Source organism: Hyla sarda, unplaced genomic scaffold, assembly GCF_029499605.1.
Source record: "Hyla sarda isolate aHylSar1 unplaced genomic scaffold, aHylSar1.hap1 scaffold_91, whole genome shotgun sequence".
NCBI lineage: Eukaryota > Metazoa > Chordata > Amphibia > Anura > Hylidae > Hyla > Hyla sarda.
The window spans coordinates 495,039-518,028 of NW_026610938.1; the positions used below are offsets into that span (position 1 = coordinate 495,039).

The following is a 22,990-nucleotide window of genomic DNA, read 5'->3' on the forward strand; positions in this document are numbered from 1 at the left end:
GGCAAATCCGGGTTATGGATTGCATTTAAAAAGGCCCCGTGGGAGTGCAATGGGCCCCTGTCTTGCTGCTTAGCAATAATGGTATGGGTTTAGGTTCTGCTGTGTGTACTGGTGGTTGACTGCCCCCCAGCCCAGAGTGTGCATGGAAAATTGTCTGGCAGCCTCCCTGACAGCAAGCAGTGATAGTGCCCATGAAGGGCACCTTGTTGGGCCCGCCCCTTTCACGGTTATCGCTTCTCGGCCTTTTGGCTAAGATCAAGTGTAGTATCTGTTCTTATCAGTTTAATATCTGATACGTCCCCTATCTGGGGACCATATATTAAATGGATTTTTGAGAACGGGGGCCGATTTCGAAGCTTGCTTCCGTCGCCCTATGCATTGACCCGATATGGCAGTATCTTCGGGTACAGTGCACCACCCCCTTACAGGGTTAAAAAGAAAGATTCCTACTTTCATTGCTACCTGCTTACTGGCTAGCCAGCTAGCCAGCCCTGTGGGCCTTGCTGCTGCTGCAGCCAAAAAACAAAAGGTGGTGCTGCTGCTGCTTCTGCTGCTTCTGCTTCTGCTTGTGTCTGGCCGCTGTTGGAGCGTCCAGGCACAGGACTTCTGCTGCTGCTGACTAAATGGCCTCCTTAATTGGATCATTTGAGTAGCCAGCACACCTGTGCAGGTAGGGCATGACATGATAGGCAGCTGCCTTGATAGCGGGTGGGTGCTGAATGTTCCTAATTGACAAAATAAGATTAATGCTTATGAAGAAATATAAAATCTCATCCCTTCCCCAATATCGCGCCACACCCCTACCCCTTAATTCCCTGGTTGAACTTGATGGACATATGTCTTTTTTCGACCGTACTAACTATGTAACTATGTAACATAACATGGGGGGGGGGGGGGTCTCCTGGCTGTTCACACAGGTGTGTCATTGCTGTACATTGACCATGCATTGCTTCTGTGGTATTGCAAAGGCAAAGACAAATGCTTCCAGCCATCCATTGCACTAATGGATTGGTCATCAGCTGGCTGTCTATGTACCGCATCAATATAGACCAAAGTACAGAGGGTTAGGCTATGCTATTGTGCACCTACCTGATGCATCAGAAGGTGCGAGGCCCTTGCTAAATTCTGTGCACAGACTTTGAGATCTATACTTTAGACTGTATCTAAACCTGCTCCAACATGGACTGACATTCTGGCCTACTTTCAGCCGATGCGACTTGTCTGTCGCTGAACAGTCGCTTTTTATGTATTCAGCACCTATGTATAATGTTGTAAAAATGCTCTAGAAGCTAAAGTCGCAGAAATGTCACACATATTTGGCCTGCAACTTTCTGTGCGACAAATTCAGACAGGAAAAATCAGTATAAATCCTTAGAAAATTATCCCCCAGTGTCTCCATCTGCTGGCGGTATTGAATAAGCATTGCTGCACTGATGGGGTATGCATTAGACGGAAAAAAAGAAGAAAAAGAAGAATAATACGCCCAGAAAAGAGGCGAAAAGGAGAAAAACGTAAAAAAACGTGAAAAAAAAGTAAGAGGAAGAGAAGGGAAAAAAAGGTGGAAATGGGTTTAAAAGTGATTTCGGCGGAGAAATATATATATATATATATATATATATATATATATATATATATATATATACGCGCACACACACATATATATATATAAACGTATTCTCCGTTGAGATATTGCAGCCGCTGCTGTGTCCAGGCCCAGGAGCCTTAGCACTGTGCTGTGATGTCACTCAATACCACTGACATCACTAGGTGTAAACAACATCTCTCCTTTGCTGTGTATGTGACTATGGAGCTGTTTGGTGATGTCGTCTATTATGACCTTCATAGAAGCAACAGGAGATTGTTGCATCCATCTAGAACCCTCAGAACTACAGTGCTATGATGTCACTCACTTCCACAGGCCTTGCAGAGTGTAAACAACAACAACCCAGCTTTGTTGTGTATGTAACCATAGGGATTTGTGATGTCACCTAGAACCTTCACAGCAGCGACAGCTTTATGAGGAGCATCAGCACTGCTCTGCCTGAGCAGAACCATCACCGCCATAGGTTGTCAAATAACCCGGGTTTAACCCACACAGGTAAGTCCAATGGGGTGCAGGCATGTCCTCTATGCTTACAGCTTCCCGTGGGTGTTGGTTTGATACCGTTTGGGGACAGCCAAGGAGGCATCTGCAGGCAACAAAGGTAGGTGTGTGCTTGTGTGTGTGTTTCCTATGCAGATCCTAAGCCCAGTGTCACATGCAAGTAGGAGGAGTAAGAAGGGTTCCTGGCAAATCCGGGTTATGGATTGCATTTAAAAAGGCCCCGTGGGAGTGCAATGGGCCCCTGTCTTGCTGCTTAGCAATAATGGTATGGGTTTAGGTTCTGCTGTGTGTACTGGTGGTTGACTGCCCCCCAGCCCAGAGTGTGCATGGAAAATTGTCTGGCAGCCTCCCTGACAGCAAGCAGTGATAGTGCCCATGAAGGGCACCTTGTTGGGCCCGCCCCTTTCACGGTTATCGCTTCTCGGCCTTTTGGCTAAGATCAAGTGTAGTATCTGTTCTTATCAGTTTAATATCTGATACGTCCCCTATCTGGGGACCATATATTAAATGGATTTTTGAGAACGGGGGCCGATTTCGAAGCTTGCTTCCGTCGCCCTATGCATTGACCCGATATGGCAGTATCTTCGGGTACAGTGCACCACCCCCTTACAGGGTTAAAAAGAAAGATTCCTACTTTCATTGCTACCTGCTTGCTGGCTAGCCAGCTAGCCAGCCCTGTGGGCCTTGCTGCTGCTGCAGCCAAAAAACAAAAGGTGGTGCTGCTGCTGCTTCTGCTGCTTCTGCTTCTGCTTGTGTCTGGCCGCTGTTGGAGCGTCCAGGCACAGGACTTCTGCTGCTGCTGACTAAATGGCCTCCTTAATTGGATCATTTGAGTAGCCAGCACACCTGTGCAGGTAGGGCATGACATGATAGGCAGCTGCCTTGATAGCGGGTGGGTGCTGAATGTTCCTAATTGACAAAATAAGATTAATGCTTATGAAGAAATATAAAATCTCATCCCTTCCCCAATATCGCGCCACACCCCTACCCCTTAATTCCCTGGTTGAACTTGATGGACATATGTCTTTTTTCGACCGTACTAACTATGTAACTATGTAACATAACATGGGGGGGGGGGGGGTCTCCTGGCTGTTCACACAGGTGTGTCATTGCTGTACATTGACCATGCATTGCTTCTGTGGTATTGCAAAGGCAAAGACAAATGCTTCCAGCCATCCATTGCACTAATGGATTGGTCATCAGCTGGCTGTCTATGTCCCGCATCAATATAGACCAAAGTACAGAGGGTTAGGCTATGCTATTGTGCACCTACCTGATGCATCAGAAGGTGCGAGGCCCTTGCTAAATTCTGTGCACAGACTTTGAGATCTATACTTTAGACTGTATCTAAACCTGCTCCAACATGGACTGACATTCTGGCCTACTTTCAGCCGATGCGACTTGTCTGTCGCTGAACAGTCGCTTTTTATGTATTCAGCACCTATGTATAATGTTGTAAAAATGCTCTAGAAGCTAAAGTCGCAGAAATGTCACACATATTTGGCCTGCAACTTTCTGTGCGACAAATTCAGACAGGAAAAATCAGTATAAATCCTTAGAAAATTATCCCCCAGTGTCTCCATCTGCTGGCGGTATTGAATAAGCATTGCTGCACTGATGGGGTATGCATTAGACGAAAAAAAAGAAGAAAAAGAAGAATAATACGCCCAGAAAAGAGGCGAAAAGGAGAAAAACGTAAAAAAACGTGAAAAAAAAGTAAGAGGAAGAGAAGGGAAAAAAAGGTGGAAATGGGTTTAAAAGTGATTTCGGCGGAGAAATATATATATATATATATATATATATATATATATACGCGCACACACACACATATATATAAACGTATTCTCCGTTGAGATATTGCAGCCGCTGCTGTGTCCAGGCCCAGGAGCCTTAGCACTGTGCTGTGATGTCACTCAATACCACTGACATCACTAGGTGTAAACAACATCTCTCCTTTGCTGTGTATGTGACTATGGAGCTGTTTGGTGATGTTGTCTATTATGGCCTTCATAGAAGCAACAGGAGATTGTTGCATCCATCTAGAACCCTCAGAACTACAGTGCTATGATGTCACTCACTTCCACAGGCCTTGCAGAGTGTAAACAACAACAACCCAGCTTTGTTGTGTATGTAACCATAGGGATTTGTGATGTCACCTAGAACCTTCACAGCAGCGACAGCTTTATGAGGAGCATCAGCACTGCTCTGCCTGAGCAGAACCATCACCGCCATAGGTTGTCAAATAACCCGGGTTTAACCCACACAGGTAAGTCCAATGGGGTGCAGGCATGTCCTCTATGCTTACAGCTTCCCGTGGGTGTTGGTTTGATACCGTTTGGGGACAGCCAAGGAGGCATCTGCAGGCAACAAAGGTAGGTGTGTGCTTGTGTGTGTGTTTCCTATGCAGATCCTAAGCCCAGTGTCACATGCAAGTAGGAGGAGTAAGAAGGGTTCCTGGCAAATCCGGGTTATGGATTGCATTTAAAAAGGCCCCGTGGGAGTGCAATGGGCCCCTGTCTTGCTGCTTAGCAATAATGGTATGGGTTTAGGTTCTGCTGTGTGTACTGGTGGTTGACTGCCCCCCAGCCCAGAGTGTGCATGGAAAATTGTCTGGCAGCCTCCCTGACAGCAAGCAGTGATAGTGCCCATGAAGGGCACCTTGTTGGGCCCGCCCCTTTCACGGTTATCGCTTCTCGGCCTTTTGGCTAAGATCAAGTGTAGTATCTGTTCTTATCAGTTTAATATCTGATACGTCCCCTATCTGGGGACCATATATTAAATGGATTTTTGAGAACGGGGGCCGATTTCGAAGCTTGCTTCCGTCGCCCTATGCATTGACCCGATATGGCAGTATCTTCGGGTACAGTGCACCACCCCCTTACAGGGTTAAAAAGAAAGATTCCTACTTTCATTGCTACCTGCTTGCTGGCTAGCCAGCTAGCCAGCCCTGTGGGCCTTGCTGCTGCTGCAGCCAAAAAACAAAAGGTGGTGCTGCTGCTGCTGCTTCTGCTGCTTCTGCTTCTGCTTGTGTCTGGCCGCTGTTGGAGCGTCCAGGCACAGGACTTCTGCTGCTGCTGACTAAATGGCCTCCTTAATTGGATCATTTGAGTAGCCAGCACACCTGTGCAGGTAGGGCATGACATGATAGGCAGCTGCCTTGATAGCGGGTGGGTGCTGAATGTTCCTAATTGACAAAATAAGATTAATGCTTATGAAGAAATATAAAATCTCATCCCTTCCCCAATATCGCGCCACACCCCTACCCCTTAATTCCCTGGTTGAACTTGATGGACATATGTCTTTTTTCGACCGTACTAACTATGTAACTATGTAACATAACATGGGGGGGGGGGGGGTCTCCTGGCTGTTCACACAGGTGTGTCATTGCTGTACATTGACCATGCATTGCTTCTGTGGTATTGCAAAGGCAAAGACAAATGCTTCCAGCCATCCATTGCACTAATGGATTGGTCATCAGCTGGCTGTCTATGTCCCGCATCAATATAGACCAAAGTACAGAGGGTTAGGCTATGCTATTGTGCACCTACCTGATGCATCAGAAGGTGCGAGGCCCTTGCTAAATTCTGTGCACAGACTTTGAGATCTATACTTTAGACTGTATCTAAACCTGCTCCAACATGGACTGACATTCTGGCCTACTTTCAGCCGATGCGACTTGTCTGTCGCTGAACAGTCGCTTTTTATGTATTCAGCACCTATGTATAATGTTGTAAAAATGCTCTAGAAGCTAAAGTCGCAGAAATGTCACACATATTTGGCCTGCAACTTTCTGTGCGACAAATTCAGACAGGAAAAATCAGTATAAATCCTTAGAAAATTATCCTCCAGTGTCTCCATCTGCTGGCGGTATTGAATAAGCATTGCTGCACTGATGGGGTATGCATTAGACGAAAAAAAAGAAGAAAAAGAAGAATAATACGCCCAGAAAAGAGGCGAAAAGGAGAAAAACGTAAAAAAACGTGAAAAAAAAGTAAGAGGAAGAGAAGGGAAAAAAAGGTGGAAATGGGTTTAAAAGTGATTTCGGCGGAGAAATATATATATATATATATATATATATATATATATATATATATATACGCGCACACACACACATATATATAAACGTATTCTCCGTTGAGATATTGCAGCCGCTGCTGTGTCCAGGCCCAGGAGCCTTAGCACTGTGCTGTGATGTCACTCAATACCACTGACATCACTAGGTGTAAACAACATCTCTCCTTTGCTGTGTATGTGACTATGGAGCTGTTTGGTGATGTCGTCTATTATGGCCTTCATAGAAGCAACTGGAGATTGTTGCATACATCTAGAACCCTCAGAACTACAGTGCTATGATGTCACTCACTTCCACAGGCCTTGCAGAGTGTAAACAACAACAACCCAGCTTTGTTGTGTATGTAACCATAGGGATTTGTGATGTCACCTAGAACCTTCACAGCAGCGACAGCTTTATGAGGAGCATCAGCACTGCTCTGCCTGAGCAGAACCATCACCGCCATAGGTTGTCAAATAACCCGGGTTTAACCCACACAGGTAAGTCCAATGGGGTGCAGGCATGTCCTCTATGCTTACAGCTTCCCGTGGGTGTTGGTTTGATACCGTTTGGGGACAGCCAAGGAGGCATCTGCAGGCAACAAAGGTAGGTGTGTGCTTGTGTGTGTGTTTCCTATGCAGATCCTAAGCCCAGTGTCACATGCAAGTAGGAGGAGTAAGAAGGGTTCCTGGCAAATCCGGGTTATGGATTGCATTTAAAAAGGCCCCGTGGGAGTGCAATGGGCCCCTGTCTTGCTGCTTAGCAATAATGGTATGGGTTTAGGTTCTGCTGTGTGTACTGGTGGTTGACTGCCCCCCAGCCCAGAGTGTGCATGGAAAATTGTCTGGCAGCCTCCCTGACAGCAAGCAGTGATAGTGCCCATGAAGGGCACCTTGTTGGGCCCGCCCCTTTCACGGTTATCGCTTCTCGGCCTTTTGGCTAAGATCAAGTGTCTTGCCCTAAGGTATTCGGGTACCCCTCTCCTCGGCCTTGTGGGATCGCCCAGGTTTATTGCCTGGGCTTCACCCACCTGCTGCTATTGGGGAGAGGGCTTAGTCCCAGGATAACGGGAAGGTGATCATCGGAGGACGGGTCTGCCGGAGAGGATGGCTAATGCGCCGAACGCTCCTAATACAGTACGGCTGTTTATCGAGGAGGAAAAGAGGAGTGCCTACGGGATTTTGCATGTCCAGCAGAAGGTCGTGGAGGGAGTGCTGAGGATGCCGCATGCTTCCATCTTCTGTGTCCAGGTCTTTCCCAGCCAAGGATTCTTTGACGTGACCTTCTACAACCTGGATGATCTCCGTACCTGTCTCTACCGGAGTAAGGAGAATGCTTCTCACCCTGACCTACAAGGGATCCGATTCATTTCCTGCGAGGCTCGGCCTAAGAAAGTTCCAGTGGTAGTGCATATGTACAACCCTTTTGTGCGGGATGAGGAGATCCAGACCTTTCTAAGAAGGTATTGTGTGTCTGTTTCTGGTGCGGAGAGGAAAAATAACATCCTGGGGACTTTCACAGGCATGAGACGTTTTTGGGTGGAGTTTAGGCCTGCCCCCGAGGGTGGTGCTGAAGGTTTTTGTCACCCCCCGCAGAACTTTGCGATAGGGAACAACAGGGGGTTTCTGCACTACCCGGGGATGCCAAGTTTTTGCCGGGACTGTTTTTGCTTTGGTCATACCAGAGAGAACTGTACAACCGGGCAAGTTTGCAGGAACTGCCACAAGCCTGATCACCGCACTGCAGACTGTCCCGAGAAACGCAAGTGTCATTTCTGTGGTTCTTCGGATCACCTGGCTAGGAGTTGCCCCACTTACCAGTCCGGGGCACCCCGATCATATGCAATGGCTCTTCGAGGTGGGACAGTTCCTGAGGACTCCAATGCTGCCAGGGCAGGCGATGCAGAGGTTAGCGTGCTGACCAGTGAAGCAGAGTCTGCCCCTGTTTTTCCTTCCATTTCTAGGTCTGTTCCGGATGCTTTGGTGGCAGAGGGGGAGAAGGCGGAGTCTGTTTCGGGGGCATCTGTTTCGGAGGCCTCTGATCCCCCAGAGGAGATGACTGTGGACAAAGAATCCTTGAAGAGAAAGATGCCGGTGGAAGAATCGGAGGATGACTGTCCGACTCCTCAGAGTCAAAGGATTGAGGACTTTCCTAGCCCGGGAAGGGAGGAGGCAGGTGGAGGGTCGTCATGTCAGATTGATTCTGACTCCTCTTTATCCTCCCTGGGCACAGGTTATTTGGAGGAATGTTCAGTCAAAAAATTGACAAAGACTCTTAAGTTTAAGGAAGGGGAGGCAAAAAATAAGGGTAGAGGTCGGGGAAAGGCTAGGCCTCCTTTTGATAATGCTTGATTTTGTATTTCCTTTTTTTCCTTCAAATGTTTGAATGAGTTTAACAATTGGTTCTCTAAATGTCCGCAGTATTAGATCTTTAGAAAGGAGATCCGCCATTTTTGATTTACTTTCTGGATATTCTTTTGATGTTTTAGGTCTCCAGGAGTGCTGCTTGGATGGGGAGCCAAATATCTCCTGGCCTTATGGGCAATCGGTATGGTCTGGTTCAATGGAACGTAATTCGGGGGTGGGGATTTTGTTCAAAAGTAATGAGTTTGTTGTTAAAAAAGTTGTCCATATTGTTCCGGGTAGGGTATTATTAGTGCATTTTATTTTCAGGGGTTTCACATATAAAGTAATTAATGTTTATGCTCCAACTGGGAGGAAGGAAAGAGGGGAGGTGTTTGAGAAATTATATTTCTTTTTGAGTGGGAGGGATGATGTGTTCCTTATAGGGGATTTCAATTGTATAATAACAGAGGGGGATAGGAGTAGTACTACGGTGGGTGGTGGGTCTGGTTTAGACAGTACTAGTAAGCAGCTTAAAGAGATTGTAAATTTATTTGGGTTAAAGGATTCCTTTGTTGCCCATAATGATGGTACTATCGGTTATACATATTTTTCTAACAATACAAGTTCGCGAATTGATTTCATTTTTGTCTCAAAACTAATGTCTGTTTCTAATTTCAGACGGAGGAGGTTACCGTTCACGGATCATGCCTGGATTGAGTGTGTGGTAAAAGGTGGTGGTGTAAGTGAGTATGGAAAGGGTGTTTGGAAGTTGAATGTGTCTTTATTGGATAATGAATGTGTATTACAAGAATATAGGGAGCGTTTTGATGGATGGGTGTTGAGGAAGGATGCATTTTATAGTGTGGTTGAGTGGTGGGAGTGGGTGAAGTTAGAGACTAAAAGGTTTTTTATTAAAAAAGGGTGTGAGAAAGGGAGGAAAGATAGAGAAGAGTATGAGAGATGGCAAAGAAGGTTAGAGTATTTGTATGAATTGAGGCGTTTGGGGATGAGTGTTGAGAAGGAGATTGAGGAAGCTCGTGGAAGTGTGAATGAGTGTCTGGAGAGGAATGGAAGGAAGATTATTGCACAGGCTAGGGTTGAAGTGAAAGAGAAGGATGAGAAATGTAGCAAATTTTTCTTTAAAAAGGCATTCAGTAAAAAAACTGAGATGATGAGTGTTTTTAAGAATGATGGGGTAGAGGTCTTTGGTAAGGATGAGGTGTTAGAGGAAGTGTGGAAGTTTTATTCTGATTTATTCACGGAGAAGGAGCGGGACGTGACTCTAGAGGAGGAATGTTTGGGATATGTGGATAAGCGTTTGGATGAAATTGATGGGTTCTTTATGGAAGAGGATGTGAGGAAGAGTGAGGTGGAGGATGCTGTGAATGGGATGAAGAAAGGAAAGGTGGCAGGGAGTGATGGTTTGCCTGTGGAATTTTATCTTGTGTTTTGGGATATGTTAGGGGATTATGTATGGGAGGTGTGTAAGGAAGTACTTAGGAGAGGGAAGTTATCTAAAAGTATGAGTGAGAGTGTGACTGTGTTATTGTTTAAAAAAGGGGATAAGAGGGATCTTAAAAATTGGAGGCCTATAGCGCTCTTGAATTGTGATTACAAAATTATTGCTAAAGTTATTGCGAATAGGTTAAAGGATGTGATTGATTGTATGGTAGGTGAGGAGCAAATGTGTGCAGTGCCTGACCGTAGGATTTCTGAATGTCTGTTAGGTCTGAGGGATGTATTGTGGGACTGTAAAACTAGGAAGCAAGGTGTGGCTGTTGTTACGGTGGATTTTGAAAAAGCGTATGATAGGGTGGTGCATGATTTATTGTTTAGGGTTTTGAGGAGAATGAATGTGCCGGACAGAATGGTGAAGTGGATTGAATGTTTGTATAGGGACATTTATAGTAAGATTCAGGTCAATGGTTTTCTGAGTAGGGAGGTGAGTATAAAATCTGGAGTGCGGCAGGGGTGTCCCCTGTCGCCAATTCTTTTTATTTGTATGATTGAGCCTTTGTTGGGGATGATTAGGAGAGATAAGGTGATGCGGGGTATAGAAATACCTGGTAGTCATGGGAAGGATATGCGAGTGATTGGTTACATGGATGATGTTACTGTTGTATGTAAGTCAATGGCAGGGGTAAGGCGTGCTAAGTTATTGATTGAGTGTTTCTGTTTAATGAGTGGGTTTAAGCTTAATGTTGGGAAGAGTGGTTGTAAATTTTTTGAGGGGTGGGGAGAGAGTGGGTTGTGCGAGTGGCCTGTGAGAGAGGGGGGTGTGGAAGTGCTTGGGGTGGTGTTTGATAATGATTTGTATGGGAAAGAAAGTTGGGAGAGGGTTTTGGGGAGGGTGGGGAATAAAATAAACTTCTGGTCTTTAAGGACTTTATCGATTGAGGGAAGGATTCTGGTTATTAAAGCTGTTATAATTCCTATTTTGCTTTATGTTAATTATGTGTTTCCTCCACCGGATAGGTGTCTGGCAAGAATTATCAGGCAGATCTTTGTTTTCTTATGGAATTCAAGGATGGAGAAATTGAGTCGTGGGAAGGTGGTGAAAAGCAGAATGCATGGTGGGAAAGGAATGATGAATGTGGATGTGTTCCTGGCTGTGAAGTATGTCAGTTTTTGTCTCGCTGTAAGTAAGAAGGAATGTGTGTTTGGGTGCATGGTAAGGTATTTGGCTGGTAATGTGTTGTTGAAATATAAGCTAATGGAAAGGGACTTAAGGGTACCTGTAAGTTTTGAGGTTCCTTGGTTCTATCAGAGAATAGGGCGGTGTGTCAGGAAAAATAATCTGGAATGTGTGACTGAATGGAATGATAGTAAGAAGGTGATGAAAGTGTTGGAGCAGAGAGAAACAGTGGAATGTGTGGGAGGTCTGTCTGAGAAGGATTGTAAGGTAGTGTGGAAAAATGTCAGTCACAAGGAACTGACAAATAAACAAAAGGACTTGTCTTGGATGTTAGCTCATGGGTGTCTGCCAACAAGGGAATTTCAGAGGAGAAGGAGATTGGTAGACAGTGAAGTGTGTCCCAGGGATGGTTGCGGTGGATGTGAGAATTATGTACATGTGTTTTGGGAGTGTGGTTATGCGAAGTCTGTGTGGAGAAAAATGTCTGGTCTAATTAAAAATCTTACTGGAATTGAAATCTTATCCTTTAATATGATGATGTTTGGTTTGTGTGCAGTGGAGAGAGAGAAGGCAAGAGTGTTATGGTTCATAGTAAATTGTGTAAAAGAGGTTCTGTGGGATGTAAGGAATATTAGGATTTTCAATCAAACTGAAGTAAGTGTGAAGGAGTGTCTGGGCATGATCCGTGGTAAAATTTACCTTTACTTATTATGTGATAGGAAAAACTATGGTTCTGATGATGCAGAGGGGATCTGGAAACACAAAAAATGGAAGCACTGGTTATGAGTGTATTCTTATTTGTCTTTCTTTTTCTTTTCTTACAGATTATATCCTGATATGAAGGGACAGTTGGAGGGACAGAATCCGCTGCAATTTATTTTTTCTGAGGGAAAGTCATGAAGGGAAAGCTTTTTGTTATATGTACATGTAAAGACATGCTTCCTGTATATATTGTATATGTCAAATATGTGTTATTCATGTGTTTTCAGATTTTGTGAATGATTTACTTGGTTATGTATTGTATATTTCCTTTTCAATAAAAAAAAAAAAAAAAATCTGTTCTTATCAGTTTAATATCTGATACGTCCCCTATCTGGGGACCATATATTAAATGGATTTTTGAGAACGGGGGCCGATTTCGAAGCTTGCTTCCGTCGCCCTATGCATTGACCCGATATGGCAGTATCTTCGGGTACAGTGCACCACCCCCTTACAGGGTTAAAAAGAAAGATTCCTACTTTCATTGCTACCTGCTTGCTGGCTAGCCAGCTAGCCAGCCCTGTGGGCCTTGCTGCTGCTGCAGCCAAAAAACAAAAGGTGGTGCTGCTGCTGCTTCTGCTGCTTCTGCTTCTGCTTGTGTCTGGCCGCTGTTGGAGCGTCCAGGCACAGGACTTCTGCTGCTGCTGACTAAATGGCCTCCTTAATTGGATCATTTGAGTAGCCAGCACACCTGTGCAGGTAGGGCATGACATGATAGGCAGCTGCCTTGATAGCGGGTGGGTGCTGAATGTTCCTAATTGACAAAATAAGATTAATGCTTATGAAGAAATATAAAATCTCATCCCTTCCCCAATATCGCGCCACACCCCTACCCCTTAATTCCCTGGTTGAACTTGATGGACATATGTCTTTTTTCGACCGTACTAACTATGTAACTATGTAACATAACATGGGGGGGGGGGGGGGGGTCTCCTGGCTGTTCACACAGGTGTGTCATTGCTGTACATTGACCATGCATTGCTTCTGTGGTATTGCAAAGGCAAAGACAAATGCTTCCAGCCATCCATTGCACTAATGGATTGGTCATCAGCTGGCTGTCTATGTCCCGCATCAATATAGACCAAAGTACAGAGGGTTAGGCTATGCTATTGTGCACCTACCTGATGCATCAGAAGGTGCGAGGCCCTTGCTAAATTCTGTGCACAGACTTTGAGATCTATACTTTAGACTGTATCTAAACCTGCTCCAACATGGACTGACATTCTGGCCTACTTTCAGCCGATGCGACTTGTCTGTCGCTGAACAGTCGCTTTTTATGTATTCAGCACCTATGTATAATGTTGTAAAAATGCTCTAGAAGCTAAAGTCGCAGAAATGTCACACATATTTGGCCTGCAACTTTCTGTGCGACAAATTCAGACAGGAAAAATCAGTATAAATCCTTAGAAAATTATCCCCCAGTGTCTCCATCTGCTGGCGGTATTGAATAAGCATTGCTGCACTGATGGGGTATGCATTAGACGAAAAAAAAGAAGAAAAAGAAGAATAATACGCCCAGAAAAGAGGCGAAAAGGAGAAAAACGTAAAAAAACGTGAAAAAAAAGCAAGAGGAAGAGAAGGGAAAAAAAGGTGGAAATGGGTTTAAAAGTGATTTCGGCGGAGAAATATATATATATATATATATATATATATATATATACGCGCACACACACACATATATATATAAACGTATTCTCCGTTGAGATATTGCAGCCGCTGCTGTGTCCAGGCCCAGGAGCCTTAGCACTGTGCTGTGATGTCACTCAATACCACTGACATCACTAGGTGTAAACAACATCTCTCCTTTGCTGTGTATGTGACTATGGAGCTGTTTGGTGATGTCGTCTATTATGGCCTTCATAGAAGCAACAGGAGATTGTTGCATCCATCTAGAACCCTCAGAACTACAGTGCTATGATGTCACTCACTTCCACAGGCCTTGCAGAGTGTAAACAACAACAACCCAGCTTTGTTGTGTATGTAACCATAGGGATTTGTGATGTCACCTAGAACCTTCACAGCAGCGACAGCTTTATGAGGAGCATCAGCACTGCTCTGCCTGAGCAGAACCATCACCGCCATAGGTTGTCAAATAACCCGGGTTTAACCCACACAGGTAAGTCCAATGGGGTGCAGGCATGTCCTCTATGCTTACAGCTTCCCGTGGGTGTTGGTTTGATACCGTTTGGGGACAGCCAAGGAGGCATCTGCAGGCAACAAAGGTAGGTGTGTGCTTGTGTGTGTGTTTCCTATGCAGATCCTAAGCCCAGTGTCACATGCAAGTAGGAGGAGTAAGAAGGGTTCCTGGCAAATCCGGGTTATGGATTGCATTTAAAAAGGCCCCGTGGGAGTGCAATGGGCCCCTGTCTTGCTGCTTAGCAATAATGGTATGGGTTTAGGTTCTGCTGTGTGTACTGGTGGTTGACTGCCCCCCAGCCCAGAGTGTGCATGGAAAATTGTCTGGCAGCCTCCCTGACAGCAAGCAGTGATAGTGCCCATGAAGGGCACCTTGTTGGGCCCGCCCCTTTCACGGTTATCGCTTCTCGGCCTTTTGGCTAAGATCAAGTGTAGTATCTGTTCTTATCAGTTTAATATCTGATACGTCCCCTATCTGGGGACCATATATTAAATGGATTTTTGAGAACGGGGGCCGATTTCGAAGCTTGCTTCCGTCGCCCTATGCATTGACCCGATATGGCAGTATCTTCGGGTACAGTGCACCACCCCCTTACAGGGTTAAAAAGAAAGATTCCTACTTTCATTGCTACCTGCTTGCTGGCTAGCCAGCTAGCCAGCCCTGTGGGCCTTGCTGCTGCTGCAGCCAAAAAACAAAAGGTGGTGCTGCTGCTGCTGCTTCTGCTGCTTCTGCTTCTGCTTGTGTCTGGCCGCTGTTGGAGCGTCCAGGCACAGGACTTCTGCTGCTGCTGACTAAATGGCCTCCTTAATTGGATCATTTGAGTAGCCAGCACACCTGTGCAGGTAGGGCATGACATGATAGGCAGCTGCCTTGATAGCGGGTGGGTGCTGAATGTTCCTAATTGACAAAATAAGATTAATGCTTATGAAGAAATATAAAATCTCATCCCTTCCCCAATATCGCGCCACACCCCTACCCCTTAATTCCCTGGTTGAACTTGATGGACATATGTCTTTTTTCGACCGTACTAACTATGTAACTATGTAACATAACATGGGGGGGGGGGGGGGTCTCCTGGCTGTTCACACAGGTGTGTCATTGCTGTACATTGACCATGCATTGCTTCTGTGGTATTGCAAAGGCAAAGACAAATGCTTCCAGCCATCCATTGCACTAATGGATTGGTCATCAGCTGGCTGTCTATGTCCCGCATCAATATAGACCAAAGTACAGAGGGTTAGGCTATGCTATTGTGCACCTACCTGATGCATCAGAAGGTGCGAGGCCCTTGCTAAATTCTGTGCACAGACTTTGAGATCTATACTTTAGACTGTATCTAAACCTGCTCCAACATGGACTGACATTCTGGCCTACTTTCAGCCGATGCGACTTGTCTGTCGCTGAACAGTCGCTTTTTATGTATTCAGCACCTATGTATAATGTTGTAAAAATGCTCTAGAAGCTAAAGTCGCAGAAATGTCACACATATTTGGCCTGCAACTTTCTGTGCGACAAATTCAGACAGGAAAAATCAGTATAAATCCTTAGAAAATTATCCCCCAGTGTCTCCATCTGCTGGCGGTATTGAATAAGCATTGCTGCACTGATGGGGTATGCATTAGACGAAAAAAAAGAAGAAAAAGAAGAATAATACGCCCAGAAAAGAGGCGAAAAGGAGAAAAACGTAAAAAAACGTGAAAAAAAAGTAAGAGGAAGAGAAGGGAAAAAAAGGTGGAAATGGGTTTAAAAGTGATTTCGGCGGAGAAATATATATATATATATATATATATATATATATATATATACGCGCACACACACACATATATATAAACGTATTCTCCGTTGAGATATTGCAGCCGCTGCTGTGTCCAGGCCCAGGAGCCTTAGCACTGTGCTGTGATGTCACTCAATACCACTGACATCACTAGGTGTAAACAACATCTCTCCTTTGCTGTGTATGTGACTATGGAGCTGTTTGGTGATGTCGTCTATTATGGCCTTCATAGAAGCAACAGGAGATTGTTGCATCCATCTAGAACCCTCAGAACTACAGTGCTATGATGTCACTCACTTCCACAGGCCTTGCAGAGTGTAAACAACAACAACCCAGCTTTGTTGTGTATGTAACCATAGGGATTTGTGATGTCACCTAGAACCTTCACAGCAGCGACAGCTTTATGAGGAGCATCAGCACTGCTCTGCCTGAGCAGAACCATCACCGCCATAGGTTGTCAAATAACCCGGGTTTAACCCACACAGGTAAGTCCAATGGGGTGCAGGCATGTCCTCTATGCTTACAGCTTCCCGTGGGTGTTGGTTTGATACCGTTTGGGGACAGCCAAGGAGGCATCTGCAGGCAACAAAGGTAGGTGTGTGCTTGTGTGTGTGTTTCCTATGCAGATCCTAAGCCCAGTGTCACATGCAAGTAGGAGGAGTAAGAAGGGTTCCTGGCAAATCCGGGTTATGGATTGCATTTAAAAAGGCCCCGTGGGAGTGCAATGGGCCCCTGTCTTGCTGCTTAGCAATAATGGTATGGGTTTAGGTTCTGCTGTGTGTACTGGTGGTTGACTGCCCCCCAGCCCAGAGTGTGCATGGAAAATTGTCTGGCAGCCTCCCTGACAGCAAGCAGTGATAGTGCCCATGAAGGGCACCTTGTTGGGCCCGCCCCTTTCACGGTTATCGCTTCTCGGCCTTTTGGCTAAGATCAAGTGTAGTATCTGTTCTTATCAGTTTAATATCTGATACGTCCCCTATCTGGGGACCATATATTAAATGGATTTTTGAGAACGGGGGCCGATTTCGAAGCTTGCTTCCGTCGCCCTATGCATTGACCTGATATGGCAGTATCTTCGGGTACAGTGCACCACCCCCTTACAGGGTTAAAAAGAAAGATTCCTACTTTCATTGCTACCTGCTTGCTGGCTAGCCAGCTAGCCAGCCCTGTGGGCCTTGCTGCTGCTGCAGCCAAAAAACAAAAGGTGGTGCTGCTGCTGCTTCTGCTGCTTCTGCTTCTGCTTGTGTCTGGCCGCTGTTGGAGCGTCCAGGCACAGGACTTCTGCTGCTGCTGACTAAATGGCCTCCTTAATTGGATCATTTGAGTAGCCAGCACACCTGTGCAGGTAGGGCATGACATGATAGGCAGCTGCCTTGATAGCGGGTGGGTGCTGAATGTTCCTAATTGACAAAATAAGATTAATGCTTATGAAGAAATATAAAATCTCATCCCTTCCCCAATATCGCGCCACACCCCTACCCCTTAATTCCCTGGTTGAACTTGATGGACATATGTCTTTTTTCGACCGTACTAACTATGTAACTATGTAACATAACATGGGGGGGGGGGGGGTCTCCTGGCTGTTCACACAGGTGTGTCATTGCTGTACATTGACCATGCATTGCTTCTGTGGTATTGCAAAGGCAAAGACAAATGCTTCCAGCCATCCATTGCACTAATGGATTGGTCATCAGCTGGCTGTCTATGTCCCGCATCAATATAGACCAAAGTACAGAGGGTTAGGCTATGCTATTGTGCACCTACCTGATGCATCAGAAGGTGCGAGGCCCTTGCTAAATTCTGTGCACAGACTTTGAGATCTATACTTTAGACTGTATCTAAACCTGCTCCAACATGGACTGACATTCTGGCCTACTTTCAGCCGATGCGACTTGTCTGTCGCTGAACAGTCGCTTTTTATGTATTCAGCACCTATGTATAATGTTGTAAAAATGCTCTAGAAGCTAAAGTCGCAGAAATGTCACACATATTTGGCCTGCAACTTTCTGTGCGACAAATTCAGACAGGAAAAATCAGTATAAATCCTTAGAAAATTATCCCCCAGTGTCTCCATCTGCTGGCGGTATTGAATAAGCATTGCTGCACTGATGGGGTATGCATTAGACGAAAAAAAAGAAGAAAAAGAAGAATAATACGCCCAGAAAAGAGGCGAAAAGGAGAAAAACGTAAAAAAACGTGAAAAAAAAGTAAGAGGAAGAGAAGGGAAAAAAAGGTGGAAATGGGTTTAAAAGTGATTTCGGCGGAGAAATATATATATATATATATATATATATATATATATATATATATACGCGCACACACACACATATATATAAACGTATTCTCCGTTGAGATATTGCAGCCGCTGCTGTGTCCAGGCCCAGGAGCCTTAGCACTGTGCTGTGATGTCACTCAATACCACTGACATCACTAGGTGTAAACAACATCTCTCCTTTGCTGTGTATGTGACTATGGAGCTGTTTGGTGATGTCGTCTATTATGGCCTTCATAGAAGCAACAGGAGATTGTTGCATCCATCTAGAACCCTCAGAACTACAGTGCTATGATGTCACTCACTTCCACAGGCCTTGCAGAGTGTAAACAACAACAACCCAGCTTTGTTGTGTATGTAACCATAGGGATTTGTGATGTCACCTAGAACCTTCACAGCAGCGACAGCTTTATGAGGAGCATCAGCACTGCTCTGCCTGAGCAGAACCATCACCGCCATAGGTTGTCAAATAACCCGGGTTTAACCCACACAGGTAAGTCCAATGGGGTGCAGGCATGTCCTCTATGCTTACAGCTTCCCGTGGGTGTTGGTTTGATACCGTTTGGGGACAGCCAAGGAGGCATCTGCAGGCAACAAAGGTAGGTGTGTGCTTGTGTGTGTGTTTCCTATGCAGATCCTAAGCCCAGTGTCACATGCAAGTAGGAGGAGTAAGAAGGGTTCCTGGCAAATCCGGGTTATGGATTGCATTTAAAAAGACCCCGTGGGAGTGCAATGGGCCCCTGTCTTGCTGCTTAGCAATAATGGTATGGGTTTAGGTTCTGCTGTGTGTACTGGTGGTTGACTGCCCCCCAGCCCAGAGTGTGCATGGAAAATTGTCTGGCAGCCTCCCTGACAGCAAGCAGTGATAGTGCCCATGAAGGGCACCTTGTTGGGCCCGCCCCTTTCACGGTTATCGCTTCTCGGCCTTTTGGCTAAGATCAAGTGTAGTATCTGTTCTTATCAGTTTAATATCTGATACGTCCCCTATCTGGGGACCATATATTAAATGGATTTTTGAGAACGGGGGCCGATTTCGAAGCTTGCTTCCGTCGCCCTATGCATTGACCCGATATGGCAGTATCTTCGGGTACAGTGCACCACCCCCTTACAGGGTTAAAAAGAAAGATTCCTACTTTCATTGCTACCTGCTTGCTGGCTAGCCAGCTAGCCAGCCCTGTGGGCCTTGCTGCTGCTGCAGCCAAAAAACAAAAGGTGGTGCTGCTGCTGCTTCTGCTGCTTCTGCTTCTGCTTGTGTCTGGCCGCTGTTGGAGCGTCCAGGCACAGGACTTCTGCTGCTGCTGACTAAATGGCCTCCTTAATTGGATCATTTGAGTAGCCAGCACACCTGTGCAGGTAGGGCATGACATGATAGGCAGCTGCCTTGATAGCGGGTGGGTGCTGAATGTTCCTAATTGACAAAATAAGATTAATGCTTATGAAGAAATATAAAATCTCATCCCTTCCCCAATATCGCGCCACACCCCTACCCCTTAATTCCCTGGTTGAACTTGATGGACATATGTCTTTTTTCGACCGTACTAACTATGTTACTATGTAACATAACATGGGGGGGGGGGGGGTCTCCTGGCTGTTCACACAGGTGTGTCATTGCTGTACATTGACCATGCATTGCTTCTGTGGTATTGCAAAGGCAAAGACAAATGCTTCCAGCCATCCATTGCACTAATGGATTGGTCATCAGCTGGCTGTCTATGTCCCGCATCAATATAGACCAAAGTACAGAGGGTTAGGCTATGCTATTGTGCACCTACCTGATGCATCAGAAGGTGCGAGGCCCTTGCTAAATTCTGTGCACAGACTTTGAGATCTATACTTTAGACTGTATCTAAACCTGCTCCAACATGGACTGACATTCTGGCCTACTTTCAGCCGATGCGACTTGTCTGTCGCTGAACAGTCGCTTTTTATGTATTCAGCACCTATGTATAATGTTGTAAAAATGCTCTAGAAGCTAAAGTCGCAGAAATGTCACACATATTTGGCCTGCAACTTTCTGTGCGACAAATTCAGACAGGAAAAATCAGTATAAATCCTTAGAAAATTATCCCCCAGTGTCTCCATCTGCTGGCGGTATTGAATAAGCATTGCTGCACTGATGGGGTATGCATTAGACGAAAAAAAAGAAGAAAAAGAAGAATAATACGCCCAGAAAAGAGGCGAAAAGGAGAAAAACGTAAAAAAAACGTGAAAAAAAAGCAAGAGGAAGAGAAGGGAAAAAAAGGTGGAAATGGGTTTAAAAGTGATTTCGGCGGAGAAATATATATATATATATATATATATATATATATATATATACGCGCACACACACACATATATATATAAACGTATTCTCCGTTGAGATATTGCAGCCGCTGCTGTGTCCAGGCCCAGGAGCCTTAGCACTGTGCTGTGATGTCACTCAATACCACTGACATCACTAGGTGTAAACAACATCTCTCCTTTGCTGTGTATGTGACTATGGAGCTGTTTGGTGATGTCGTCTATTATGGCCTTCATAGAAGCAACAGGAGATTGTTGCATCCATCTAGAACCCTCAGAACTACAGTGCTATGATGTCACTCACTTCCACAGGCCTTGCAGAGTGTAAACAACAACAACCCAGCTTTGTTGTGTATGTAACCATAGGGATTTGTGATGTCACCTAGAACCTTCACAGCAGCGACAGCTTTATGAGGAGCATCAGCACTGCTCTGCCTGAGCAGAACCATCACCGCCATAGGTTGTCAAATAACCCGGGTTTAACCCACACAGGTAAGTCCAATGGGGTGCAGGCATGTCCTCTATGCTTACAGCTTCCCGTGGGTGTTGGTTTGATACCGTTTGGGGACAGCCAAGGAGGCATCTGCAGGCAACAAAGGTAGGTGTGTGCTTGTGTGTGTGTTTCCTATGCAGATCCTAAGCCCAGTGTCACATGCAAGTAGGAGGAGTAAGAAGGGTTCCTGGCAAATCCGGGTTATGGATTGCATTTAAAAAGGCCCCGTGGGAGTGCAATGGGCCCCTGTCTTGCTGCTTAGCAATAATGGTATGGGTTTAGGTTCTGCTGTGTGTACTGGTGGTTGACTGCCCCCCAGCCCAGAGTGTGCATGGAAAATTGTCTGGCAGCCTCCCTGACAGCAAGCAGTGATAGTGCCCATGAAGGGCACCTTGTTGGGCCCGCCCCTTTCACGGTTATCGCTTCTCGGCCTTTTGGCTAAGATCAAGTGTAGTATCTGTTCTTATCAGTTTAATATCTGATACGTCCCCTATCTGGGGACCATATATTAAATGGATTTTTGAGAACGGGGGCCGATTTCGAAGCTTGCTTCCGTCGCCCTATGCATTGACCCGATATGGCAGTATCTTCGGGTACAGTGCACCACCCCCTTACAGGGTTAAAAAGAAAGATTCCTACTTTCATTGCTACCTGCTTGCTGGCTAGCCAGTTAGCCAGCCCTGTGGGCCTTGCTGCTGCTGCAGCCAAAAAACAAAAGGTGGTGCTGCTGCTGCTTCTGCTGCTTCTGCTTCTGCTTGTGTCTGGCCGCTGTTGGAGCGTCCCGGCACAGGACTTCTGCTGCTGCTGACTAAATGGCCTCCTTAATTGGATCATTTGAGTAGCCAGCACACCTGTGCAGGTAGGGCATGACATGATAGGCAGCTGCCTTGATAGCGGGTGGGTGCTGAATGTTCCTAATTGACAAAATAAGATTAATGCTTATGAAGAAATATAAAATCTCATCCCTTCCCCAATATCGCGCCACACCCCTACCCCTTAATTCCCTGGTTGAACTTGATGGACATATGTCTTTTTTCGACCGTACTAACTATGTAACTATGTAACATAACATGGGGGGGGGGGGGGGGGTCTCCTGGCTGTTCACACAGGTGTGTCATTGCTGTACATTGACCATGCATTGCTTCTGTGGTATTGCAAAGGCAAAGACAAATGCTTCCAGCCATCCATTGCACTAATGGATTGGTCATCAGCTGGCTGTCTATGTCCCGCATCAATATAGACCAAAGTACAGAGGGTTAGGCTATGCTATTGTGCACCTACCTGATGCATCAGAAGGTGCGAGGCCCTTGCTAAATTCTGTGCACAGACTTTGAGATCTATACTTTAGACTGTATCTAAACCTGCTCCAACATGGACTGACATTCTGGCCTACTTTCAGCCGATGCGACTTGTCTGTCGCTGAACAGTCGCTTTTTATGTATTCAGCACCTATGTATAATGTTGTAAAAATGCTCTAGAAGCTAAAGTCGCAGAAATGTCACACATATTTGGCCTGCAACTTTCTGTGCGACAAATTCAGACAGGAAAAATCAGTATAAATCCTTAGAAAATTATCCCCCAGTGTCTCCATCTGCTGGCGGTATTGAATAAGCATTGCTGCACTGATGGGGTATGCATTAGACGAAAAAAAAGAAGAAAAAGAAGAATAATACGCCCAGAAAAGAGGCGAAAAGGAGAAAAACGTAAAAAAACGTGAAAAAAAAGTAAGAGGAAGAGAAGGGAAAAAAAGGTGGAAATGGGTTTAAAAGTGATTTCGGCGGAGAAATATATATATATATATATATATATATATATATATATATACGCGCACACACACACATATATATAAACGTATTCTCCGTTGAGATATTGCAGCCGCTGCTGTGTCCAGGCCCAGGAGCCTTAGCACTGTGCTGTGATGTCACTCAATACCACTGACATCACTAGGTGTAAACAACATCTCTCCTTTGCTGTGTATGTGACTATGGAGCTGTTTGGTGATGTCGTCTATTATGGCCTTCATAGAAGCAACAGGAGATTGTTGCATCCATCTAGAACCCTCAGAACTACAGTGCTATGATGTCACTCACTTCCACAGGCCTTGCAGAGTGTAAACAACAACAACCCAGCTTTGTTGTGT

At 45.4% G+C, this 22,990-nt stretch overlaps 8 non-coding genes across 8 annotated transcripts; all 8 read left to right on the plus strand.

The window, feature by feature from the left end:
• The first annotated feature begins 229 nt into the window (after positions 1-229).
• LOC130349159 (U2 spliceosomal RNA) lies at positions 230-420 on the plus strand. Its single transcript, XR_008886559.1, has one exon. It is a non-coding gene; the product is annotated as a U2 spliceosomal RNA (small nuclear RNA).
• Positions 421-2,517: 2,097 nt separating this feature from the next.
• Positions 2,518-2,708, plus strand: LOC130349161 (U2 spliceosomal RNA). Its single transcript, XR_008886560.1, has one exon. It is a non-coding gene; the product is annotated as a U2 spliceosomal RNA (small nuclear RNA).
• A 2,081-nt stretch (positions 2,709-4,789) lies between these two features.
• Positions 4,790-4,980, plus strand: LOC130349162 (U2 spliceosomal RNA). Its single transcript, XR_008886561.1, has one exon. It is a non-coding gene; the product is annotated as a U2 spliceosomal RNA (small nuclear RNA).
• Positions 4,981-12,160: 7,180 nt separating this feature from the next.
• Positions 12,161-12,343, plus strand: LOC130349263 (U2 spliceosomal RNA). The gene has a single exon (XR_008886653.1). It is a non-coding gene; the product is annotated as a U2 spliceosomal RNA (small nuclear RNA).
• A 2,086-nt stretch (positions 12,344-14,429) lies between these two features.
• LOC130349163 (U2 spliceosomal RNA) lies at positions 14,430-14,620 on the plus strand. Its single transcript, XR_008886562.1, has one exon. It is a non-coding gene; the product is annotated as a U2 spliceosomal RNA (small nuclear RNA).
• A 2,089-nt stretch (positions 14,621-16,709) lies between these two features.
• On the plus strand, positions 16,710-16,900 carry LOC130349236 (U2 spliceosomal RNA). The gene has a single exon (XR_008886629.1). It is a non-coding gene; the product is annotated as a U2 spliceosomal RNA (small nuclear RNA).
• Positions 16,901-18,989: 2,089 nt separating this feature from the next.
• LOC130349164 (U2 spliceosomal RNA) lies at positions 18,990-19,180 on the plus strand. The gene has a single exon (XR_008886563.1). It is a non-coding gene; the product is annotated as a U2 spliceosomal RNA (small nuclear RNA).
• Positions 19,181-21,268: 2,088 nt separating this feature from the next.
• Positions 21,269-21,459, plus strand: LOC130349165 (U2 spliceosomal RNA). The gene has a single exon (XR_008886564.1). It is a non-coding gene; the product is annotated as a U2 spliceosomal RNA (small nuclear RNA).
• Positions 21,460-22,990: the final 1,531 nt, after the last annotated feature.